At 41.9% G+C, this 18051-nt stretch overlaps 1 protein-coding gene across 2 annotated transcripts in view; it reads left to right on the plus strand.

Moving 5' to 3' along the window:
- PTPRN2 (protein tyrosine phosphatase receptor type N2) overlaps positions 1-18051 on the plus strand; it is a 1054095-nt gene that overhangs the window by 264079 nt on the left and 771965 nt on the right. The gene's annotated exons all lie outside the window — the stretch shown is intronic.

Raw genomic sequence — 18051 nt, forward strand, 5'->3', positions numbered from 1 at the left:
TTATTCATATTTTGGGTTATCTCATTGATTTCTGAGTGGATTTCAGTTTTTCTCTTTGGTTCCAGATTAATGAATTTTTTGCAAGGATATATTAAATTGCAAGACTATGTAACATAATTTAGTAATCAGGAAAAATTATCTTTTTTGTTGAAAAGTTTGGTATAACACATCAGAAATGTAGGTTTAAAGACCTAGCTTTATAAGTTTTCACTTTAATTTGAAACCCTCCAATATGCTTATCTCATATGCCCTACATAGATTTTGATGCCTGCCAATGATGCCAAGATACATTCACCAGGATGTATCCTAATGTGAATCCATTTCTCGAAATGGATGTGCTCTAACTAAGAGGAGGATCTGTGTTATACATGTGGAAACTCAAGTCCATATTTCCCCATAAGAATCCATAACTACTTATTTTTCTACATTTGTTTGAAGGAATTGTCATCATGTCCTGTATTGCACTGAGTCTCCAATGCTGAAACAAATGACTCCTGTTAAGTCAAGAAGAAACATTTGATACATAAGTGTAGAGCATCCAGTGATTCAGTTACAGCAGATACTCCTTTCTTGGAAGTGGTTTAAAAACTGTTAGGAATTGCCTGTACTATAGCTCACACCCACTCATTTTTCTTTAGCAGGAGAGCAGGGGAGTTTTTCTAAGAATAAAAAAAGTCTGAAATTATTTGTATGCACTAAAATAACTGTACGTAAGTATATCCTGCCTAATGATGTGACATTAACAGTATTCTTAGTCAGTTGGAATAGAAATGCCTTCAACCTTTTAGGAAAAGCAAGAACAAATTACAGCCAAATTTTCATTTCACAAGTCATCTTCATCCAGGATAAGCCAAGGTCAATTTGTCATCCTATTTCCATAATGTTATTCTGTGTACTTGGATTATTATTAGAGCTGTGCTCTCTTTCATATTAGTTTTATAAATGGCTATGTTAATGTCTTTTTGCAGACAAAACCACCCTTTGTTAATATCCCAATGGATTTCTTAAGGATTAAAATATACATTTTAAGCAGCTATTGGTTCTGTTTTTTCTCCTATTGATGATTAGTCCTTGTCACCTAACTTAAAGTGGCATTGTTCCAGTTTAGCTGGAACTGAAGCAATTTGTGAGATGATGTGTTGAAAGATTGGCTTGACTGTCAGAAAAAAAACAATAGTTAAAAGTAGCAAATTCTAAAAATATTTGTAAAATTTAGTAATATCCCAGAATAATGCTGCCTCTAAAGAAATAGCCAGCAAATAGCCTTTTGTTAAGAGATGAAATTATAAAATGGCATGTGTTCAGTAGATGAGAGCAATTTCCTTTGTTTTTTATTACGGTGTTAATGGTGGGAAAGTGCTGTTTGCAGATCAACTGTAAGTACAGCTGTTGCCCTTAAAATCTTGCCAGTTTTGTCATGGATAATTAGATGTTTATTTCAGAATTTGTAGTAGTCCCTGTATATTAATCTAAGGCAAAAATGGTAGACCATAGCACATCTCCAGGCTTGATAATAAAGGTTACTATTTGTTTATAACAAAAGGTGATGAAATTACTGTAACCCAGTTTTAAACCAGCAACATTGGTTAATGCTGAGGCAGTCTGCGCTGAGGAAAAAGGGTTAGAGTATAATAATATATATAGGCTACATCTACACTTGGAACTGAGGATGTGATGCGCAGCTCAAGTAGATGTACTTGTGCTCGTTATCATCAAGTTAGCATGCTAAAATAGTACTGTAGCTGTGGTAGCATGGGCAGTGGGGAGTGGTGGCATGGCTCGGTGCCCTGAGTACAAACTCGCCCGGACCCTGTGGGTATGTACTCTGGGCAGCTAGTCCATGCCATTTCTTGCCACTGCCAATGTCATTGTAGCTACACTACTATTTTTAGCATGCTAACTTGTGAGAGCCAGCATGAGTATGGCTACTTGAACTGGAAATCACCCTCCCTCCCGCAAACTCCAAATGTAGATGTAGCCGTAGGCACTTGCCATGACTATCCTAAGGAAGGTCTGGTGCTGGTGCTGCAGTCAGATTCTGCCAGCAAGCCTTGCCATATGGGCAAGGTGATAAAGCTCCTCTCATACTGGATGGGGGTCTGATACCTGTAACCTGGTCAGTCCTTTCATCATTTTCCTGCCTGGGTCAGGGTACGGCTGAGTTCTGCTCCGGTCTTTGTCACCCTGGGGAAGGGTTAGTAATAATATTTTATGCTTATCTAGCCTGTATTGTCTGAGGATCTCAGTGTTTTAGTGCTTTACAAACATTTATGCTTCCCAGTTATCCCACACAGAGATCACATAGCAGGTCAATGGCAGACCCTGGATTAAAATCACCTGATGCCCAGTTCTGTACCTAATCCTCTTAACCCCACTGCTGGGGCTGGTTTACACATGCTGCAAAATCTGTGGTGACAGGGACTTCAGGCTGAGAAGGGCCCCCCAAGAAGGTAGAGTTATGCAAGTAGAAATTTTGTGTAGGCAGCTTCTGGCTTCTTTCTGGAAGGAACGAGCAGGCTATGGATGCTATCTCTGTAACAGACTGGAAAAGGAAAGGCGAAACAGAGCAGGTCAGGTTCCCTTTCAGAATAGACTAGAACACCAACATTTTTCACAGGGCAGGATTGAGGAGTAATGAGCATAGCAGACAGAGAGGTGCTGCCCCTTTCAAAGGAAAGAAGAGGGAGGATGAATAGTACAGGGCTCAAGTGGGGAGGAGTTACTAAGAGGTTGTGTATACCTACGCAATGGAAACAGGAAAGGAGTCCAGCAAAGATGCTGGGGGGAGGAGGGCAAAATTGACCATCTTGGGGTAGGGAAGAAACATTTAGGAGGTAGACAGTGGGACAAATTGATAGGTTGTGTTTTCTGGTGGCCAGAATTGAGTTGTTGTTTGTTGTTTATTGTTTTAAGGGGCAGAACTATTTTTGGGTAGAATTGATTTATACTGGGAGAATGAAATTTATTTGGGAGGATCAGGACCGGCTCTCGTCACCAGCAAAGCAAGCATGTGCTTGGGGTGGTACATTTCCAGGGGCAGCATTCTGGCCACCCTTTCTTTTTCGGAGCAGTTGCGCTCTCGGAGCTGCGCCACTTAGACGGGGTGAGGGCGCCGTGCCCCCGGCCGCAGCGGGAAGGGGAAGCCCCGGCCCCGGGATGCTGAGCTGCCAGGGCCCAGCCGCTACCTGGGGAGGGGAGGGCGAGTCCTGCCAGGGAGCCGGGGCTGCGCCGCCTCATATGCATACTGGCTGCTGCGCTGCCTTGTGCCACCCCTTATATCGGGGCTTCTCTGCGCAGCCAGGTGGGGGAGGGGGTAAAGCCCCTGCAGGTGCTGGGAGAAGGTGACATCACTCCCTCCGCTTCCAGCGCCGCCTGCGAGCCCCAGCCCCACCTGAGCTTGGGGCGGAAAATTTTTTGCTTGGGGCGGCAAAAAACCTTGAGCCAGCCTTGGGGAGGATGGGAGGAAAGGAACTGATTTATTTGGTGGGAGCGGGACTGATTTATTTGAGGGGTGGGTGGAAGTGAAAATGTCCCAGTGGAATTAAATATATATATATATGGGAGATGGGAAACCTGGCATTTTTTACTGAGACTTACAAATACATGTCTGGGCCTTTCAAGCCTTGTTCTTCCTCAAGACCATGTAAGGAGTGAGCAAGCAGGTTGTGCGTCACGAACAGCGAAGAATCAAAAAATGCCAGCAGGTTGGGCAAACATTTCTGGATTTATTAGTTAATTTTTTGCCCAATAAGCTGTCATTTTTCAGTTTTAGTGTGTTAAAAATTGAAAAAATTCTGATTTTCATTTTTTCAATGAAAACTTGAAAAATATAATTGACAGCTGACCCTTCCCACAGAAATTTGATTCAACAAATTTGTCTTTCTCCCTTTGAAAGACTTTTTGAAGGCAAAATTTCAACTAGCTCTAATTAGTCAGTTTCTATCATTGAAAAATTAAAAACGTCCATGAGCTATAAACCAGAATCTTAAAAAATAACGCTGCTGCTTAAACCACTGCACATGGTTGTTGTTTTGTTGTTATGGTAGGTCCCTAGAAGACTATGGACCTGGACCCAGTTATGTTGGGGTTGGTATGAACACAGAACAAAAAGATAGTCCCTGCCCTAAAGAACTTACAGTCTAAGTAATAATATTACTTACAGATGATTAAATTGTGATTATGGTACATTTTAAAAAGGTTTTAAAAGCCAGAGCTTCAGTATCTAGTGCCCAGGTTTTAAATAAGGTGTGTGTTTGTTTGTTTGTGTCATTCAAGGCCATATATACAAACAGCTTTGTGGAGTGTTTAGTTATTTGGTTTTAGAGTGTAAATCCTGATGTTCAGGACACTGGACTGAAATTCTGTACACAATAAAGGAAACTAAGTATGGGTATATACAGCACTGTCTTGTACTCTGCATCTGTAACTATGCACCCAAACAGAATGCAAATGGTGAAGTCGTTTTGCTGATAGCTGCACAGCACGCTCTTTTCCTTGGGAGTTGGAAATAGATGTAATAGATGCAAGCCTTGTGTACAAGTTAATATTTTTATGAACTGGGCTCTTATAACAAAAATTAGTGTTTAGTTGGACCTGCTTTTCCCTGATAATTGCTTTCCAAGTGCCCATATTTAATTCTGGGTTTGTGATTTCTGTTTGATCAGGGTGTCAGGTCTGCACCTGTCGTGCTGGAACTTGAACCAGGGAAGTGGGTTTAGTATCAGCATGACTGCCTTTCTCTTTTTGTCCTTTTCTTTCTTTTACCAAATGTCATAATTTACAATAAGGAATTAGTAAAAGTGAACCTTCCCTCAGGATTTTAATTCACTACATCATAAGACAGTGGTCCTCAAACTTATTTGATCGCCACCCCCTTCTTTGTGTCTGTAATAGTCTGTGTCTCCCCTCACCAGCTGCCTGCCACACAAGTACATACACGAATGATAAAAAAAATCAACATGCAGCTCTCACGAAATATTAAAACCAGTAAGGCATGATTCGAATAGTGCCAACAATACATTGTTATAAGAGCAAAAGCAAAACCGCGATTGTGGTCGATGCTTACACTTACATAGCATTATACAAAATCGTTGCCATCTGTACATGAATCCATTTGCTACGTATGGTGTGCACATTTAATTGTAACAGAAAACTGTCATAATGCACAGCGCCATCTGAGAACCTGATAGGTCTGGAAGAATCAGCTTTGCTAGTTATTCATTGCTGTGGGTAAAAAAGCTTTCCCCCCAAAGCTTCTAAAGCCCCCTCCCCAAATGCATTCTGTGCCCCCTCAAGGTGGCCTACTCCCCTGTTTGAGAACCTCTGCCATGATCTATCTATTCTGGTCCTAAGGAGCAGTGTGGTTTAGTAGTTGGGAATGGGGCACTCGGCTCTGACATAGACTCCCACTATTGTCTGTGGCAAGTCATGTAGGTTAACATTTTCAAACATGGGTGTATAAAGCTGGGCACCTGAATCCATATTTAGGCACTTAAATAAAAAGTTCCTTTTTTTTCAGACCCGCTAAGTGCCCTCAGCTCGAACTGGAGTCAATGGTAACTATGGATTATCAACACCTGTAAAGTAAGAAGAAAAGGAGTACTTGTGGCACCTTAGAGACTAACCAATTTATTTGAGCATAAGCTTTCGTGAGCTACAGCTCACTTCATTGGATGCATGCAGTGGAAAATACAGTGGGGAGATTTTATATACACAGAGAACATGAAACAATGGGTGTTACCATACACACTGTAATGAGAGTATCAGGTAAGATGAGCTATATTACCAGCAGGAGAGAAAAAAAACCTTTTGTAGTGATAATCAAGGTGAGCCATTTGATAGCTCATCTTACCTGATGAAGTGAGCTGTAGCTCACGAAAGCTTATGCTCAAATAAATTTGTTAGTCTCTAAGGTACCACAAGTACTCCTTTTCTTTTTGTGAATACAGACTAACATGGCTGCTACTCTGAAACTTAGCACCCACTGCCTCTCAATGGTGGTGATAATACCTACCTCAAAGAGGTGTTGTGAGGACTAATTAGATAATGTTTGAAAGTGTTTTGAACAACTCACTATCTTAAACTCAAGAAATGTAGCAGATGGCAGGGAGCCAACGTTTTTTTAGCTGAACTGGGCCAATACTTTGGAGACTTTCCCAGTATTGTACTACATTTTTTCTAAACATCTCCAAGGGTTTTGGGGCTTCTTGAGCACATACGCTGTCGATTAGTTAACTTACTTTATATTAAAAACTGTCAAAGAAAGGGAAAGCAATTTCATAAGGTTCTTAAATTAATGAGAGTCTGGTTTCACGTTGGTTGCTTTTTTTAGGCATCTGGGCCTTAGTACAGGCTGCCATTCTTAATCATATTTTAATTTTCAAATAAATTGCTTTCATTATCCTTTCATTTACACTACCATGTGTGCATTACTGCTCATTAATGTTTGTCATCTACTTTGCTGAGGCACTGGGTTTTTAAATAACCATAGTTGCAGTGCCGTAATTAAAAATTATCCATATTGATTTTATAGATGTTATTCTGAAGTCTTCAAAAAGACAAACTCAGAGTGTTGTTAAATCAGTACATTAAATATATGGATGCCGCTTAACATAAGTGTTTTGTTTGTATGTAAAAAGGGAGCATTTCTAATGGTGCTACTAGAATAGCTAACCTAATGACAGAGCCAAATTATTCTCCATCAGAATGTTAAACTGTTTCTCACTCATTACTGACAGTTCTGTTGATCTCAAGTCTCTAAAAAAACCTAGTATGTCTTCATAACTATGATTTGTATCTTGGCGACAAACAACTTTATTTTCCCTTGTCCCAGTTTTTCCACTGAGTAATATCAATTTAGTAGAGTTGAGTTCCCCCCCGAGTCCTTGAAAGTCTTTTGTGTGTGTGATAATTTAAACAACAAAAGAGAGTTCAGAAAATATTACTGGTTTAGCTCTGAACCCCTCTGGAGGAGGAAAAACAGATAAAACCAAAACAGTGACAGAGAACTCTGCCCATAATCCCTTTGGGCCTAGAAGTTCTGCTCAGATTGCACATCATAACAGATGAATGTCTCTAAATCATAGGGGAACCCAACCTAAAGTATAAATTTCACTTCATAAGTACCTATATTGTTTCTAATATATGCAGCTACTCATGTGAATTCATCAAAGGTTTCTGATGTCATGTCATCATGAAAGACTTACGATGCCATAAAATGTGATGGGCCCACTTTTCAAAGTTAGGTGCCTGCATGTATTGCATTGCATGTTTGCATTTGCCAAACTATGATGCACAAATATAAAGATGTACACCTGTGATTTAATATCTGTTCACCCATGTCATCACTAATGGGCTTTATGCACACAAATGTTCCTGATTTGCATGCACTTACCGGGTATGTTTGTGCCTATGTAAGCTGCATGAACTATATGCACTAAACTTTGAAATCCCCTTAAGGATCAATTTGCAAACGTGCAAATTAATATCACTAATATTTCTGGTACTGTGTGAGTGCAAAGGAATAATAATGCTTTTTCTGAAAAGGTTACTTGAATGGATTGTTGAATAAGATACTCATTATGTACTGTGGATGAGGGATTTTTTTTCATGCTGTAGTAGTTTTAGAAGTATCTTCATTGTAGATAATGAAATGCATCCCATTTCCACAGTGCCTGGCTCCAAATGAAAACATTAAATATGTTTCACCCTTTTCAATGAACAATAATTTCTCCCTAATAAACCCTGTCATCTCTCCATGACTAAGAACATAAAAACATAAAAATTGCCATACTGGGTCAAACTAGTTGTCCTTCTAGCCCAGTATCCTGTCTTCCAACAGTGGCCAGTTCCAGATGCTTTAGAGGTAATTAACAGAGCAGGGCAATTTATCAAGCAATCCATCCACCTGTCATCCAGTCCCAGCTTCTGGCAGTCAGGCTTAGGGACACTCAGGCCTGGTCTACACTACGAGTTTATGTCAGATTTAGCAGCGTTAAATCGAATTAACCCTGCACTCGTCCACACAATGAAGCCATTTTTTTTTTACATAAAGGGCTCTTAAAACCGATTTCTGTACTCCTCCCCAACGAGGGGATTAGCCCTGAAATCGACATTGCTGTTTTGAATTAGGGTTAGTGTGGACGCAATCTGAAGGTATTGGCCTCTGGGAGCTATCCCACAGTGCACCATTGTGACTGCTCTGGACAGCACTCTGAACTCGGATGCACTGGCCCGGTGTACAGGAAAAGCTCCGGGAACTTTTGAATCTCATTTCCTGTTTGGCCAGGTGTGCTCATCAGCACAGGTGACCATGCAGAGCTCATCAGCACAGGTGACTATGCAGTCCCAGAATCAAGAAAGAGCTCCAGCATGGCCCGAACATGGATCTGATCACTGTATGGGGAGAGGAATCCATGCTATCAGAACTACGTTCCAAAAGACGAAATGCCAAAACAGTTCAAAAAATCTCCGAGGCCATGAGGGACAGAGGCTACAGCAGGGACGCAACACAGTGCTGTGTGAAACTTAAGGAGCTCAGACAAGCGTACCAGAAAACTAAAGGATCAAACGGATGCTCTGGGACAGAGCCCCAGACATGTGCATTCATCCAGCCCATACTTCTTTAACTTGCTGACAAGAATACTGTGGGAGACCATGTCAAAAGCTTTGCTGAAGTCAAGAAACAATACATCCACTGCTTTCCCTTCATCCACAGAACCAGTAATCTCATCATAGAAGGCGATTAGATTAGTCAGGCATGACCTTCCCTTGGTGAATCCATGCTGACTGTTCCTGATCACTTTCCTCTCATGTAAGTGCTTCAGGATTGATTCCTTGAGGACCTGCTGCATGATTTTTCCGGGGACTGAGGTGAGGCTGATTGGCCTGTAGTTCCCAGGATCCTCCTTCTTCCCTTTTTTAAAGATGGGCACTACATTAGTCTTTTTCCAGTCGTCCGGGACTTCCCCCGATCGCCATGAGTTTTCAAAGATAATGGCTAATGGTTCTGCAATCACAGCTGCCAACTCCTTTAGCACTCTTGGATGCAAAGCATCTGGCCCCATGGACTTGTGCACGTCCAGCATTTCTAAACAGTCCCTAACCACTTCTTTCTCCACAGAGGGCTGGCCACCTACTCCCCATGCTGTGTTGCGCAGCGCAGCAGTCTGGGAGCTGACCTTGTTCGTGAAGACAGAGGCAAAAAAAGCATTGAGTACATTAGCTTTTTCCACATCCTCTGTCACTAGGTTGCCTCCCTCATTCAGTAAGGGGCCCACACTTTCCTTGGCTTTCTTCTTGTAAGTAGGAGGACGAGCCTGAGGAGAGCACACAGCATACCATTCTCCCCGACAGCCAGGATCTTTTTCTCACCCTGACTGAAATACCCTCCCAACCCAATGAAGCCGGAGAAGGGACCTCTGGTGAGTGTACCTTTTAAAATATAATACATGTAAAAGCAAGCATTTTTTAACGATTAAGTAGCCCTGAGGACTTGGGATGCATTCGTGGCCAGTACAACTATTGGAAAAGTCTGTTAATGTGTCTGGGGATGGAGCGGAAATCCTCCAGGGACATCTCCATGAAGCTCTCCTGGAGGTACTCTAAAAGCCTTCGCATAAGGTTTCTGGGGAGAGCAGCCTTATTCCGTCCTCCATGGTAGGACACTTTACCACGCCATGCTAGTAGCAAGTAATCTGATATCATTGCATGACAAAGCCTGGCAGCGTATGGTCCCGGTGTTTGCTGGCATTCAAGCAATATCCATCCTTTATCTCTCTGTGTTATCCTCAAGAGAGTGATATCGTTCATGGTAACCTGGTTGGAGTAGGGAAATTTAATTAAGGGGACATTCAGAGGTGGCCGTTCCTACTGGACTGTTTGCCTGTGCCTGAAAAGAAATCCTCCCCGCAGTTAGCCACGCGGTGGGGGTCTGTGTGTGGCCATTGGCGCTGAGCTGTTCGTGTTTGGATCTTCCCTGTTACCAGCCACGTGGTGGGGGGAGGGGTAAAGCGATCATCCCAGAGAATTGGATGGGGGAGGAGGGGTTAGTTTGGTTTCTGCTGCTGCATGTTAACAGGAAAACCACAGCACTAAATGGCCAACTCAACGTGCTTTGCTTGGTATGGGAGAGGAGGGTGCTGCTGTTATGAAGGTTGCAGGTAGGCAGGTAGCCAAAAGACTATGGCTTTCCATGGCCACCTGCAAGCCGAATTCTGTTGCCCGGCACTGCGTGTGTGATCTCTAACACCAAAGCCGCAGGCACTCAATAGAAGATGCAAAATGCGACCTTGTACCAAAATCACATGTGCTATGTAATGTGAATAGTGTTGTTCACCGTGAAAGAGTATAGCCATTGTTCTGTAAAATGTATCTTTTAAAATACTTTCCTCCCTTTTTTTACTTCAGCAGCTGCAAATGTTTCAAGCCTCCCTCCTCCGTCCCAAAAGCTATCTCAGATAAGGAGGTGAAAAAAACGCATGCGCATGAAATGTTCTCTGAGCTCATGCAGTCGTCTGGCACTGACAGAGCTCAGCAGAGCGTGTGGAGGGACACAATAGCAGAGTACAGGAAAGTGGCCGAAGAATGTGAGGAGAGGTGGCGGCAGGAAGATCAGAGGAGGCATGAGGCAATGCTGGGGCTACTGCGGGATCAGACAGACATGCTCCGGCGTATGGTGGAGGTTCATGAACAGCAGCAGGATCACCACTCCACCCCAGTGGACAGCCCAAGTAACAGAAGGCTGTCATTCAATAAAATTTAAAGTGGACTTTTCCTTCCCTCCTACCCTCCTCCCACACCCCACACAGGCTACTTTCTGAGTTATCTCCCTATTTTTAAAATCAATTAATAAAGAATACATGTTTTTTAAACAATAGTGACTTTATTTCCTTTGCAAGCAAGCTATGATTGAAGGGGGGAGGGCCGGTGGCTTACAGAGAATTTAGAGGCAACCAAGGGGGCGGGTTTTCTTCTCTGATGTGCAGAGCTTCTTGCTGTGCTCTTCTAACCTCCCTGGTGTCTGGCTGCGCGTATTCAGTGGCCAGGTGATTTGCATCAACCTCCCACCCCACCATAAATGTCTCCCCTTTACTCTCACAGAGATTGTGGAGCACACAGCAAGCAGCAATAACAATGGGAATATTGGTTTCGCTGAGGTCTAAGCGAGTCAGTAAACTGCGCCAGCAACCCTTTAAATGTCCAAATGCACACTTTACCACCATTCTGCACTTGCTCAGCCAGTAGTTGAACAGCTCCTTACTACTGTCCAGGATGCCTTTTTACGGCTTCATGAGTCAGGGCATTAAGGGTAGGCTGGTTAACTATAGACATTTCAACATCCCCAACAGTTGTTTTCTGGTCAGGGAAGTAAATCCCTTCCTGCAGCCGTTTAAACAGACCAGAGTTTCTGAAGACGCGAGCGTCATGAACCTTTCCTGGCCATCCCATGTTGATGTTGGTGAAATGTCCCTTGTGATCCACCAGTGCTTGCAGTACCATTGAAAAGTACCCCTTGCAGTTTATGTACTGGCTGCCCTGGTGGTCCGGTGCCAAGATAGGGATATGCGTTCCGTCTATAGCCCCACCATAGTTAGGGAATCCCATTGCAGCAAAGCCATCTACTATGACCTGCACATTTCCCAGAGTCACTACCTTTGATAGCAGCAGTTCAATGATTGCGTCGGCTACTTACTTGCATCACAGCAACCCTCACAGTAGATTTGCCCACTCCAAATTGATTACCAGCTGACCGGTAGCTGCAAGTTTCCACAAGGCTATTGCCACTCGCTTGTGAACTGTGAGGGCTGCTCTCATCTTGGTATTCTTGCGCTTCAGGGCAGGGGAAAGCAAGTCACAAAGTTCCATGAAAGTGCCCCTACGCATGCTAAAGTTTCGGAGCCACTGGGAATCATCCCAAACCTGCAACACTATGCGGTCTCACCACTCTGTGCTTGTTTCCCAGGCCCAGAATCGGCATTCCACGGCATGTGCCTGCTCCAGTAACTCTATGATCTCCAAATTGTTGGGGACCACGGTTTTAGAGAAAACTGTGTTCATGTCCTTATCACCGCACTTCCATCGCCTCCTCGCCTGGTTTTTCAGGTGCTGGTTCTGCTTAAACTGCACGATAATGCGCGAGGTGTTTAGAATGGTCATAACTGCTGCAGTGAGCTGAATGGGCTCCATGCTTGCTGTGCTATGGCGTCTGCTTGGGCAATCCAGGGAAAAGGGGCAAAATGATTGTCTGCTGTTGCTTTCACGGAGGGAAGGAAGGTTGACTGACGACATTTACCCATAACCACCCGCGACAAATTTTTGGCCCCATCAGGCATTGGGAGCTCAGCCCAGAATTCCAATGGGCAGCAGGGACTGCGGGAACTGTGAGATAGCTACCCACAGTGCACCACTCGGAATGTCTACACTTGCCACGGTACTGTGGATGCACACTGCCGAATTAATGTTCTTAGTGTGGATGCATGCACTCGACTTTATACAGTCTGTTCCCAAAAATCGACTTCTGTAAAATCGGAGTACTTTTGTAGTGTAGACATGGCCTCAGATCATCGGCTTGCGTCCCTGACCATCTTGGCTAATAGCCATTGATGGACCTATCCTCTCATTAACTTATCTAATTCTTTGTTGAACCCAGTTATACACTTGGCCTTCACAACATCCCCCTCAACAAGTACAACAGGTTGACTATGCGTTGTATGAAGACGTACTTCCCTTTGTTTGTTTTAAACTTGCTGCCTATTAATTTCATTCAGTGAAATCTATTCCTTTCCTAATGGTTCCTAGCATTTTGTTAGTTTTTTTGAATGCTGCTGTACATTGCGTATATGTTTTCAGAGAATTATTCCAAATAACTCCAAGATCTCCTTCTTGTGTGGTAATAGCTAATTTAGATCCCATCATTTTGTGTGTACAGTTGAAGTTATGTTTTCCAGTGTGCATTACAAAACATTATCAACACTGAATTTCATCTGCTGTTTTGTTGTCCAGTCACCCAGTTTTGTGAGATCCCTTTGGACTTAACTATCTTGAGTAATTTTCTATTGTCTGCAAACTTTGCCACTTCACTGTTTATCCATTTTTCCAGATTATTTATGAATATGTTGAACAGCACTGGTCCCAGTACAGATCCTTGGGGGACCCTGCTTTCTCCATTGTGAAAACTGACCATTTATTCTTATCTTTTGTTTTCTATCTTTTAACCAGTTACTGATCCATGAGAGGACTTTCCCTCTTACACTGTGAGGTGGTGAGGAACTTTGTCAAAGACTTTCTGAAAGTCCAAGTAGACTATTTTCAGAGTAACAGCCGTGTTAGTCTGTATTCGCAAAAAGAAAAGGAGGACTTGTGGCACCTTAGAGACTAACCAATTTATTAGAGCATAAGCTTTCGTGAGCTACAGCTCACTCGAAAGCTTATGCTCTAATAAATTGGTTAGTCTCTAAGGTGCCACAAGTCCTCCTTTTCTTTTTGCAAGTAGACTATATCTACTGGATCACCCTTGTCCACATGTTTGCTGACACTCTCAAATAATCCGAATAGTTTGGTGAGACATGATTTCCCTTTACAAAAGCTGTGTTGACTCTTTCCCAACACATTGTGTTAATCTACGTGTCTGATAATTTTGGCTCTGGAGACTTTTTAAAAAACAGAAATTAGTAGTTCTGCAGTTTCATATTTGAGTTCCTTCAGAACTCTTGGGTGAATACCATCTGGTCCTGGAGACTTATTACTGTTTAATTTATCAATTTGTTCCAAAACCTCCTCTAGTGATGCCTCAAACTGGGACAGTTCCTCAGATTTGTTATGATTAAGATCATAGCACAGTTGGCTGAGAGGAAGAAACAGAAGCGGGGAAGGAACCAAGACAATCACTGTTCCGTAATGTAACTTTTTTTTAATGTAACTATTTTTAAAAAAATTATTAAATATTTGCATAGAAGCCTGGTGAATCGTTTGACTGGAATGTATAGTTTTGTAAAGATGAATTCAGATGCTACTGACATGCTCCTGTTTAAAGCAGTACAAATTCTACTTAATTAGTTCATTGACATTTTCCAGGTTGCCACCCAAATTAATTTTTAGATGGACATCTATATGTCTGTGCAGTGTCTAAAATGTTAAAACTATACTGCTGATCCCATTTATTTTTATTATTTTAAAAAGTTTTGTTTTGAAATTAACAAATTTAATCTTTATAAATTTGCAGATTTATGTATTATTTGAGAGGAAACAAAAATCTTTGTGGTCTAAGTTTGAGCCATCTCTTACATTGGTTTATTTTCTCTAAATTATTAAAATAATATATTTGTTTTTTTCTCTTTTAAAAATTCATTGGTTGAAAAGTCAAGCAAGGTCAAAAACCGATAGTTGAAATGACACTAAGGTTTAATTGCAAAGTGTTTACAATTTGCTCTTTGTTAAGGCCATTTCCATTCACTAAAGCCTTTTGACCATATGCACCTTGAGTTAGTTCCCTAAAAATCATGCTTTGTGAGTTAAAACCAAAATATTAGCTTTCTTTTTTGTCACAGCTAATTGTCTTGCTTTATTCAAAATTTCTCCATCGTCAAAAGCATATAAATAGCTAAACTTATCATTGAATTGTAACTGAATAATGTGACACTGTTTAGATGTGGTTGCAGTCTTTGGATCGCACTCTTCTCTTCTTAGTGTATGTGCAATGTGCCTCGGGTGGCATGTGACCAGGATTCATCATCGAATTTGGTCCGCTGGTTGGATCATTAGCTTTCCTGCCCTAGGCCAGGTACTGACAGGGAGCGTGACATGAACACTGATCCCTGATAAAATTTACATTTGGATTCAGATGTGGATCACACTAAATACTCACATCGGACTCCAGCCTAAACTTTATCAGGGAGACGAAGGATTCCAGGAAAGTTAAATTCATTGGAGAAATATAGTTTCTATGTAATGAGCATACCTAAGTCTACAGAAAATATTTTGTTGTATCATTCAAGGGGTTTTTCAAGATGGACATTGTGACTTTGTGATAATGCAAGCATTCTGACACTGGTTCTTGAAGAGTCAAGGTGGATATTTGAGATAGTGTTTTAACATTGCAAAGAGCATGACGGTTAGGAACCATCATATTTAGAGACAGGCTTAGACTGAGGCTTGATTTTCAAAGATGGGTGTGTGCTCTGAAAATCTAAACTTTCATGTACAATCAAAGCAGCACTGAAGGAGGCAGCATGAGATTTCCGTGTAGCTAACACAATGCCTGAGTGGAGAAAAAAGCTAATACAAAGAGTATCAGTGTTTGAATTGTAAATCAGAATCTCTCTGTATTTGTGTGAGAAAGAGAGATGAAATTGTGAATGAAAGTTAATATTTCAAGTTTTGCATGGATCATCATCTTATGGTCACACATAAAATGGCTGTCAAGATTTAAAGGATTTTCCACTTGCTGTGAGAGAGCATCTTTCAACCCGTTGAATCTGCTTGCAGTAGTTTAAGAGTAACTGGTGAATATCTGGCTTTAGGTTGTGTAATAGGGAAGTCAGTAACTGTTGCCTTTCTCTATGACAGTTATCAGTGATGTCAGTGAATTACTAAGCACTTGCCGAAAAGCATTATTTTTAATGCTTTTTGGCATATATATATATATATATATATATATATATATATATATATATATATATATATAATTTGTTTTGTGGTATTTAAATGAGCAGAGCAGAAAATGATAGATGATTTTAAGCAACAGTCACAGTCCAGATAAGGCGAGGGCTAAAAGACTTCTTTTCATCATCCCACATAATGTGCCATTTTCATTTTGTGCTGCTTATAACCCTGAGTGTCACAGCTTTCTATTCTTGTCTGAATAGTCAATGAAACATTATGAAGCAGATAAGAGGAGCTGGCCCCGGTTACTTGGCAACGGCTGTTGAGCAAAGCTGAGTGTTGTTGATTGAGGAGATTAGCTGCCATAGATAAAACTCCTTCTTCCCTTTTTTTTTTTTTTTTTGCTGCCTAACTGCTCTCTTTCTACCCATAACAAGCTGCACCAAATATGATAGCAGTTTGTGGTTTAGGTAGAACATGAGCTTTGCACAAAAGATTTAGAACAGTGCCTCAAAAATATTTAAATTTACTAAAATGTGTGCATTGTTTTTAGGCTGTCGCTCCCTGGCTTCAGTGTGAACATGTTCATTTGGGAGAAAGATGGTCCAGATGTTGTGATGGAAAGGGGGGTGTCTTGCCTACGATGCCCTTTTACAAACACCGAAAGCAGGAAGCAAATATTTTGAATACATGGCTGCGATTCTCCACGCTGTCCACTAAAGGGCAAAATGAAGGATGTCTTAAAATTAATGCAGATGCTAAATATGCAAAAAATAGATTAAAAGGGGAAAAAAGATAATTGTGGTTGTTGCCTTTGGGAGAAAATATTACTTCAGGTTAAATCAATAGATGCGTGTTAACTTAAGGTGGTTGGCAGTGTAGGTACAATACTTACATAAGGCAAGACCCCAAGAGAAGTCAGGCCTATAAAACCTTTGCTTTGGAAAAGATGATGATAAATAATGAAAATCATTTAAAGATTTCTAATTTTAATCTCTTCAAGTTATATTTTATGGGAGAAATACTTTGTCAACTAATGTAAATCACAACTAAAATGTAATTACGCATGTATTTTGTGACATTAGTTTTTCCCTCCTCAGAATGTTCATTCCTTTATTCCTGGTTTATTTATGAAATACTGCTTTATTAATTTTGTTTTCATTAGTATTTGTACAGTTTTTTTGAAATATTTACCTCTGGGGAAATCATTTATCTAGCCCTGATAGATGAACTCTGATAGTTTCACTTTTGCAGTATTTCTACTTGCCTCATCCAGGGTAAAAGACAGACAACTTCGTGGGAAAGAAAGGTAAAATAAACTTGACTAGTCTAGCAAGTAAGGGTCTGGCAAGATACTGGTAAAGGAATGACATTCTTATGTAGTGTAATAACCTGTAGGACTAGAACCTTGGACAGTGGGGTTTTGCGGTGCTGATGATTCCATATTGCCATTAGAAGCTTAGGCTGTGTTTCTACTGCAGGACCCTGTGAAGCTAAGCACTACAAAAAGTACAGCAACCCCCACGCCATGGATTAGCTCATGCTAGTATGTAAACCAGGAAGCCATCATGAGGAGCTGTTTGAGAACGATGAAGACCACCTGCTTGGTTCTGCTCCAGACCTTGCTGGCTGTGGGCCTTAGACTCCAGCTTCTGACCCTCGTTTGTCCCTGACTCTGTTTGCCTTCTATCTGTAACCTGGTAACTGATCCTGACTCCCTGGTATCCTGACCCAGCTTGAAACCACCCCTCCTACTTGATTCGTTACTGCAACTTGGTAACTCACTGGTGCACACTGTTTGCCTATGGCCCAGCCCTGAGAAGTTGATGCACTCAACAGAAGTGGTCATCATGCTGTGATCCAAGAGAATAGCTATCTGTCTAATATATTTATCTAGAAAGGCCCCAATTCAGCAAAATATTTAAACATATGCCTAACTTAAAGAATAAGAAATCCAATAGGAGCATTAGCATGTAAGATCCTCAGGCAGAAATCTTTCTCCTTATTTTAATTGCTATAAGGCCTAAAGGCTGCAGCCCCCTTGTATAAGGCATGGTACAAACATATAACAAAGAGATAGTCCCTGTCCCAAAGAGTTTACAGATTAAAGTAGGGTTGCCAGCCAAACCAAACATCCTAGCCCTGCTCCTTCCATGAGGCCATGCCCCTGCCCTGCCCCTTCCCCAAAGCCCCACCCCCCACTCACTACATTCCCCCTCCCTCCATGGCTCACTCTCCCCCACCCTCACTCACTTTCACTGAGCTGGGGCAGGGGGTTGGGGTGTGTGAGGGGGTGAGGGCTGTAACTGGGGGTGCGGGCTCCAGGGTGGGGCTGGGGATGAGGAGTTTGGAGTGCAGGAGGGGGCTGCAGGCTTTGGGGTGGGGCTGAGGGATTCAGAATGTGGGAGGGGGCTGTGGGTTGAGGCAGGGGGTTGGGGTCTGGGAGGGGAT

The sequence above is a fragment of the Lepidochelys kempii genome, chromosome 2 (genome assembly GCF_965140265.1).
Source record: "Lepidochelys kempii isolate rLepKem1 chromosome 2, rLepKem1.hap2, whole genome shotgun sequence".
Taxonomy (NCBI): Eukaryota; Metazoa; Chordata; order Testudines; family Cheloniidae; genus Lepidochelys; species Lepidochelys kempii.